Source organism: Misgurnus anguillicaudatus, chromosome 9, assembly GCF_027580225.2.
Source record: "Misgurnus anguillicaudatus chromosome 9, ASM2758022v2, whole genome shotgun sequence".
NCBI classification, from domain to species: Eukaryota; Metazoa; Chordata; class Actinopteri; order Cypriniformes; family Cobitidae; genus Misgurnus; species Misgurnus anguillicaudatus.
The window spans coordinates 26,157,203-26,165,752 of record NC_073345.2 but is presented as its reverse complement, the minus strand read 5'-3'; positions in this window follow the sequence as shown (position 1 = coordinate 26,165,752).

Below are 8,550 nucleotides of genomic sequence, written 5' to 3'. Positions count from 1 at the left end.
TAGTTTGCATTTTCAGTGCCAGCCGATGTCATCCCTGCTAAAACACAATAGAAACCATCAAAGTAGTTCTATTGGATTTAATGGGATTGTATTGGATGTAATGGAAACTATAATGGTCTCTGTGTGGGTCTGTACTGGTATGCATTGGCAGGGCTCAAAATAAAGGAGTGCCAGGTGGCCCAGGGCAAAGTGGAAAGACTTCGGGACAGTAAACAGTATTGTCACTTGCCCGATTGGGCTAGTTCTTCGCTCTCAGTCACTTACATAGATTTTTTATCTGTGGACGTTTTTCTGTATTCTTATGTTATCTTACCATCGAGACACATTTTAAGCTTTGCGAACGTCAACTTCTCAGTAATGTCATGAGGTTTCTCCTACCTTATAAGGCCCAATCCCATTTCTCCGTCTTCCCACTTCCCCTTAGTTTTGCACATTCACATGAGAGTAAGGCCCAATTGGAATAGCCCTTTCTCTCACGTGAATGTGCAAAACCAAGGGGTAGGGGTAAGACAGAGAAATGGGATTGGGCCTAAGACAGCGGCACCCTCTAATTATGAGGCCAAACGAAATCGTACTTTTTTAACATCTTGGAAGCAGACATTTACTTGGGCAAAACACGACGAAAGAAATTATGCAATGTTTTTCAGTTTGCCGTCATTTTCCTGGTAAAGCAGACAAGTCGGGAGCCTTTGTCGTTGGAACAAGCAACTATCGTGAGCAAAACCTCGAAGCTCATGAGAAAAGCTGCATGGTGTCTAAAAGGGTTGCCGATAATCCTTGAACTTTATTGCCAATTGTTTTAACAAATAATAAATAAAATGTATATTTATACAATTATATTCGACATCTGAATTATTATTTTAAATATGTGACACTGAAATCTTTTCTTGGTGGGGCCAGTAAAAATTTAAGTTAAAACCTAAACGTTGCGTTGAGCCCCGATTGGGTTCTATTGGTGGGACCATTAAATCCTACTAGAATGTGTCTCAAATATGTATTTGTAAATGGTTTTAATGTTAAACGCTAATGGTTCCTAGTGGTATTTTAAAGGAAACCAATAGAATTTCTGTATTGGTTTCTATTGTTTTTTACAGCAGGAATTACTCAGCTGTCAGCAAAAAACATCAAACATATTGTAGCCCAAATAATTTGCTCTGCTTGGATACTTAGAGATGCACTTGCAAGTTCTTCTTGTCTGACATTGGACACACCAAACCAAACAAGACACCCACTACTAAGTCCGTGCCTAAGACTTGAGATGAACTGGATTGAGGCTTCTTCGTTTAAGAAACAATCCCCCTAGTCCTGGCTTTAACGAAGCCTTGCCTGTGAAACCAGGCCAATATGATTTAGAGATATACAGGTTTTGGTTGACACATTGATGAACTAAAAGGAATGGTGAAAAGAGTTCTAATTCTCTTAAAAAACCATGCAAGAAAAAGCCTGTCAAAGTTCGATTAAAGTTTGGTTACGTTTCTGAGGTACAGCTAAGCTAAACCCAACTTTTTCAAAATGTCCTTTTCAAAAAACACTCCAGCCTGGCAGATTCAAGGTAACCACAGGATCGGTGTCATTTCCTTCCAGCTTCAAGGCTTTCTCAGATCCCTGAATGTGATTTGGCAATCAGCTTAATTAGTTGACCAATTACACAACAGATGAATCAGATCACCTTCAACACACCAGATCCAAAGACTCTTTTCCAAGATGCAAAACAAACTCAATTTCTTATAAAAAGCCTACTAGCGGTCCAAAGGGACCGGCCATGTGTCTGGCAATGCTTGACCACAAAAGCAAAAATGTTGGATATAATCATGCTTTAATCAGAGGATAAACATGGCTGTACCGGTTTTAAACATTGGTCTCCATTCATGGGGAGGAGGAAACAAATTTACACTCTCCAACGTCTAGCTATCTTCCCACTCATGCACGTCCTTGCGCACAGGTCACATGATGAGCTCTCAGCTCTGACATGGCCCACACTGAGCATGCTCAGATGGAGCTCTGCTGTTCCTCACGAAGAAGGAAGAGCAGAAAAAAACAACGCTGCAGCCATTTCATGGTACGAGGTCTAGCTAGAATCAATGGCTTCTTCGGTCTACAATTCTGTTGCTTAATCTATTACCTAATGATTTCAAGCTTTCTGATTAAAATGAAACAAAAACAAAGTGTTTTTAATGACAATGTTTTAAAATGTCAAAGGTTTGCTTTGAACCATTTTATCGGCTATAAAAGACAGCTGGCTTTGATGATTTAAAGCTCCTTTAATTTAAATCTTTCCCCAAAATTTGGATTATCTGTCTTGATTGCCCAGATTACATTATATTACTACATTATAAAATAATAGAAAGGTTAAAAAACGCCACAAATAGTGTGATTGCCGACCGTTAACATTAGTGAGTTGAAAATAACCATGAACGATTACTTGAACCATCAGTGACGGTAAAGAGTCCAAGTCTGTCAGACTTAGACTATAACTAAACACTTTTTTTTATCTAGAAGTTAATTTGAATAGAAGTTCTTAGTATGGTTTATGTAACACTTTGCAGTTCTTTTTTCAATTTGCACCATCAAATTGAAATATTGGTTTCAAACGTTCATTTTCAATTTTTCATGAATACTTCACAAACTGATAGTTGTCTCTCAGTTTAGTTTTTTTTATTGTACGTGTTTGGGTTGTTGCTTCAGAATAAAATTTTTGTTAACAAGCACCAAAATATATATAAAAAATTTCCATTTCTGTGTTTGTGTTGGATTGTATCATTATGGCCAGGAAAACGTAATGTAAGCAGTCAAGTGGTCAAGTGCAAAGACAGCAAGTGTGGTTATTTGGACGCAGCCAATCCCCCTGTGCTAAAAGCCCTTTCGGAAGGGATAAGATCCGGAATAAGATCCTCTTTTCGGTACTAAAACAAAGCCAAGGTTCTTGACGGATGTACCTACGCATTGCTCTGCCTCAATCAATCATTCTCTTTAGTTTCTGTTTCTTTCTGTCTAAACTTCTCAGCGAAAGCATTCGCTGTACCAGTGAAGCGAACAAGCACATCTGGCTTGCGCAATAATAAATGTGACGTCAAGACGTCATCGCGACCGCAGTGATTGCGTGTTGTCGAGAGAACTGGCCAGACTGTGTCTTTCCTACTTAAAAATATAATTACCTAATCGTCAAAATGCTGGATTAAGATTGTTTGGGGGGGTCGAATCGAGATCACGATCTTTTAACGATTAATCTTGCAGCTCTACAAGGCAGGTGTCATAGGGTAGGCATTTGCGGCTCATACCCTAATAAAGTTAAATAAAAAGGAAAGCAAAAGTGAAAGTGACATGGCTGTCCAGTATGGAACGCATAGGCCTACTCAAAATGTGACCTCTGATTTGACCCATCCCAGTGAGAGTGAACACGTAGGCACGCACACACAGAGCAGTGGGCAGCTTTCCCTACAGCACCCAGGGAGCAATTGGGGTTAAGGTGCCTTGCCCATAGGCACCTCAGTCACAACTTGCCGACTTGAACCGGTAAAGCCCGATTTATAGTCGTGCGTAAGTTCTATGCCGTAGCTACAGCGTAGGCTATCCGTAGGTTGTGCGTAGCACTGCGTAGCGTGACGTGCACCTCGCAAAAAATTTAACAGCGCGTCAGTTCTACGCAGACCGCAAGCGCTGTGATTGGTCCACCAGAACCCCTCCCGTCAGATAAAAAATGTGTCATAGGTATTTCTCTTTGCGAAGGTGAAAACAAAGAATGGCCAAGTTGAGGAGTGATTTAACTCAAACTCCAACAAAAGTAACTGTTTATTTACTTCCATCATTGCTGGTCTTCTCAAATCATACACAACAAGTTGCGGTTTCTTCTTCGTTTGTGGGTTAACTTGCCAAGCTTCTTCTTCATTGACGGTCGCGCTGCTACTGTGGTTACACACGTGGATACTGCCTACCAGCGGTCTGCACAACTATAATGAGCCCTTAACTCTCATGTTACAAGCGCAACTCTTTAACCACTAGGCTATGAAAGCACAGATATTAAAACCTCGTAACATCTCTCACCACCATGTTGTGGTGATGGCGCAGTGGATAAGACACACGCCTTTGGTGTGAGAGACCTGGGTTTGAATCCACTGTGACACACCATTGTGTTCCTGAGCAAGACACTTAAACCCTAGTTGCTCCAGAGGCATGCGACCTCTGACATATATAGCAATTGTAAGTCGCTTTGGATAAAAGCGTCAGCTAAATGAATAAATGTAAATCTCGAGCGAACATGATTAATCTTTTCGAGCCATTATACAGGCTGATGAACTGCGGCTGATACAAGGTATCCATCACCTCTCGAGTGCATGCACTGAACTTACTGCCAGGCCAAAAACCAAAACGTCAACCGAGGTCAGATAGATAAATTATTACAGAAAGTAATTCGTATGAGGAAATGTGATCTTTTTGACCTGACGGGAGGGGTTCTAGCAGACCAATCCCAGCGTTTGTGGTTCGCGTAGCATTGATGCGGTAACGTTTTAGGAGAGGTGCACGTCAGGCTACGCCATAGGCTACTACTATGCCGCACAATCAACGCAAAAGTATTAGGCCCGCTTAAATGCCACTTTACTCTCAGCTTTTTCCACACTGTTAGCTCATATATTGTAAGCCTTTTTAACCCAATATTCATATAAAAAAGTATAAAGGCCGAGGTATAGTCCACTTTTTTTATGTGTATGTGAATGTGTGTGTACGGTGCGCGTAACACAATTTTCATCATCAGAAGACTGACCATACTTTACGTGCACTGCCGAATTTTTAAAACCTCACATACAATGAACACGTAGGTTGCTCATGGACGGACAGGAGTATGTAGTATGTAGGCCACTAGAGGTATTGCAATTTCTCGCAATGCGCATGTGTCGAACATCAGTGCACGTTTATGAGTCAAATGATGCTCTGCAAGGCTGTGCGTTCGACTGTAAGCTTACGCTCCTTTATGCGTTAAAAATGGTTTGTTCAAGGTCAATGCTGTGTTTACAGCTAAATTAAATAGGGAATTTTACTGATTATGAATATATTAAAAACACCAGTATCACATTTTACATTACATTTAGGCATTTGAAAGACACTTTAATCCAAAGCATCTAATGATACAAGTATACTGTTTTATCATGTGTGCAAACTGCGCATTATCTGGGAATTGAACTCATGGGCTGGCAACAAAAAACTCTACCAAATGAGTTTTTTGAGAACAACTCTTTTACATATATTTTTGCTACCATTTCCTTTTAAAAGGTTTTCACACAATATCTCCATTAGCTTGGCTCAGCCACTGAGGTGTGAATGTACATTTCCTAACCATTTTTCTAAATAGGATAGAAGGAGCTGAAGAATAGTGTCAGGCAAATGAGAGAATTTCCTCTACCTAAACATTCAAGCTAAAATGTTTGTAGCATGCACCACCTTATGAGAAGATAAAAATATTTGCTTTCCCTGGAACCTGTATTCAGAATTAATTTAAGGTAAAGCTGATTCTGAATCCACTTTTTTTACCTGCAGTTATTGTGTAACATTGCTGTTTGAGCATAAACAACATCTGCAAAGTTACAAAGTTTAATGGAACGGGAGCTACTTGCTTAACAGAAATCACTTCTAAAAAACTACAGGGAACGGCTGAATTGCCTACAACTAAGCCTCTTCCTGCGTTAGTGACATCACAAACCCCAAAAATTGACATAAACCCTGCCCCCGGGAACACGCAACATAGGGGGCTTTTCAAAACAGAACTAAACAGCCTGTTTTTATGAGAATGGACCGTGGTGCAAAATTAAGGGAAAATATATGATTTTTTTAAACGAAGCATAAACGCATTACAGTGTAACCCATAAACATAATCAAACCTTAACCCCCCCACCCCCCCAAAAAAAAGAACTTGGACAATGGGCAAGTGTTAAAGAGCACCCAATATTACTGATCGTTAATAAAGCCAATGACAAGATAAGTAATAATACCATGGGCTTCATTAGCTTTATACTTTGGCTGTTAGAGTCTAATTCACTGAACACATTCATTTTCACAAACATCATTCATTTGCGGTATAGCATTTAAATGATGTCCTTTATCATTATACAATTAAAACAGTGCAGTCTTGTAGCTAGGTTATAAACAAGCAGAAAGAAAAACCATGAAAACTATGACTTATTAACTTGATTAAAAAACAGCAAGCATTAGTAACTCGCATGGTGTTTGGGTAACAACATACATTTTAACAGTGAGGATTTATATTGGATTCCAATATATATTGGATTTTTATTAGATTTATACGACTTCATGGTAGACATGTAGAAGACATGCACTTACAGATCAGTTACACAACAATGCCTAAAATATTTAAGCCTAGATGCAACAAAGTGGACACTTGAGTCACTGGATAGAGTTATTTAACAAAGAACAATGGGTCTTATTCGGGTGATTCTCACGAAACCATTGAAACACCACGGCACTAATGATTTTAGCTTTAAATGTGTAATATAGTAACATTAAAAAGCATCAGAATTAACACAATACTGTGTTCTACCTTGCACAATGTGTGATTTCAACATAAGAATTTATAATTGTAAATTTTATCCCATTTTCTGCTGAAATTCTCATTACCGCAATGTGTCTGGCTGTGTTTAAACATGCGTTATGTTGTAATTTAATCAAATTAACACAAAAATATTAAGAAAAAAATAAATGGATGTTTTGCTAGACTACTTTAGATGACAGAAAAAATATTTACTGAATATTCATGTATAATAATAATGAAGAAAAATTAGGAAAATGATGTGTCCATGCCTGATGTTCTCATCCTCCGCAACACTTTTTGAGAACAGTTTAAGCACACATACAGAATTTTAATGAAGTTTGATTTTGAGTGACCAAGCACATGGACCAGTTACTTCAAGATGGCTACCAAGTAAGATAATTTTTTTACAGTTAATTTGAAATATTGTCTTGTCAGAATGCTTACACAACATTTTGATTATCATTACCGCAACAGATGCTTATTAAATGTTAATTTAATTAATAGAAGCATAATACTTTGATTTTAAATGCATGTGCAGAATCTCCAAATTATGTTCTTTCAGGTTTGTCATGTCATTTTGAAAATATGTCAGTGTTGATGTTTTCTGACTGTTGCGGTAATGAGATTTTTTAGGACTAATTTTTTAAATTATGTTACAAAGAGTGTTAAATGATAAGTAAAAGTTTTTAAATTAATGTTCCCATTTACTCCAGACTTTGTTTTTCAATGTCTGGTGGGAAAAAAATTAAATTTAAGCAATTTTTACATTTTCATGCTTGACATTTTTAAAACCAAGTTTTCGTGAGAATCACCCATTCGCTAAGCATGCGTACGCACAAATTTGTTCGTAAAACGTGGATGTTTTAACTAATAAATCATGATTCAACAAAAACTTTCATACGTTTTTGCAAACATTTAGAAGAAATTTTAGTATGAAAGTTTTTGTTGATTCATGATTTGTTAGTTAAAGGTGCTCTAAGTGAATTCACGCGTTTTAGACCATAAAACATTTTTTGTTACATACAGCAATCATCTCCTTGCTGCCTGTCCGCTGCTCAAACTGTAAAAACACGCGATCTCTGTAGACAGCCTAGGCTCCACAAACTGCAATAAATATAAAGTGGCCAAACCTACCACCAGAAATGATAACAAAGTGTTCCAGCCAATAAACGACAAGAAGGATTTGGGGTGGGGGTTAGGCGCGTTCATGAAAGCACGGAAGGGAGGGGGAGGAGTTAGCCATGCTCCGTTTGTTTGAAAACAGTTCAAACCTCAACAAAAAGTGACGTCACACAGATTCGCTTAGAGTGCCTTTAAAACGTCCAAACGCATATTTCACTAACAAATTTGTGTGTATGCATGCTTAGTGAATGAGACCCAATATTTCTGTGGGAATAGCTTAAAGGTATAGCAGGAAAAAAATGCATGTGCGTTTTTTTTTAAAAGTGGAGGGGCAGTTCTTTTAAAAAATTTGGGAAAATACCTTCTGTTATACCTTTAAAAACAATGATATTTAGACAAGAATAAATATGTCTGAATGTGTGGCACATTAAGACTTAGTTCTTTATATGTGATGCGTTTCATCTGCCTAAAAGAGCATTTTCCCAAATATGGGATAAACTATGAAGCAGCTCCTTGCATTCACACCACATACTCTCATTCACAATTATGTACTTTTCCCTCATACCTGCCTGAGGATGCCACTATCAACTGTTGAAGTGAAACAATCACAGAGCTCCCCCTGTCGGTCAATACGTGTTGGTTCCCTCCATCTTAACCATAGCTCTGTTTGATGTCTTTATATTGTTTAATTATTTAGTAAGCATCATAAAACAACTTCTTGACAAACCATTATTGTCAGCACATGCACTACTATACATGTAATGCCGTCAGTATCATCTGCCATACTTAATAAGCGAGTCAACCTGAAAATGAAAACAGGAAAACCAACATCCTTATTTACCGGGTGGCATAACATGTGGGCAACAAAATACGCTCACAAATACAAACTT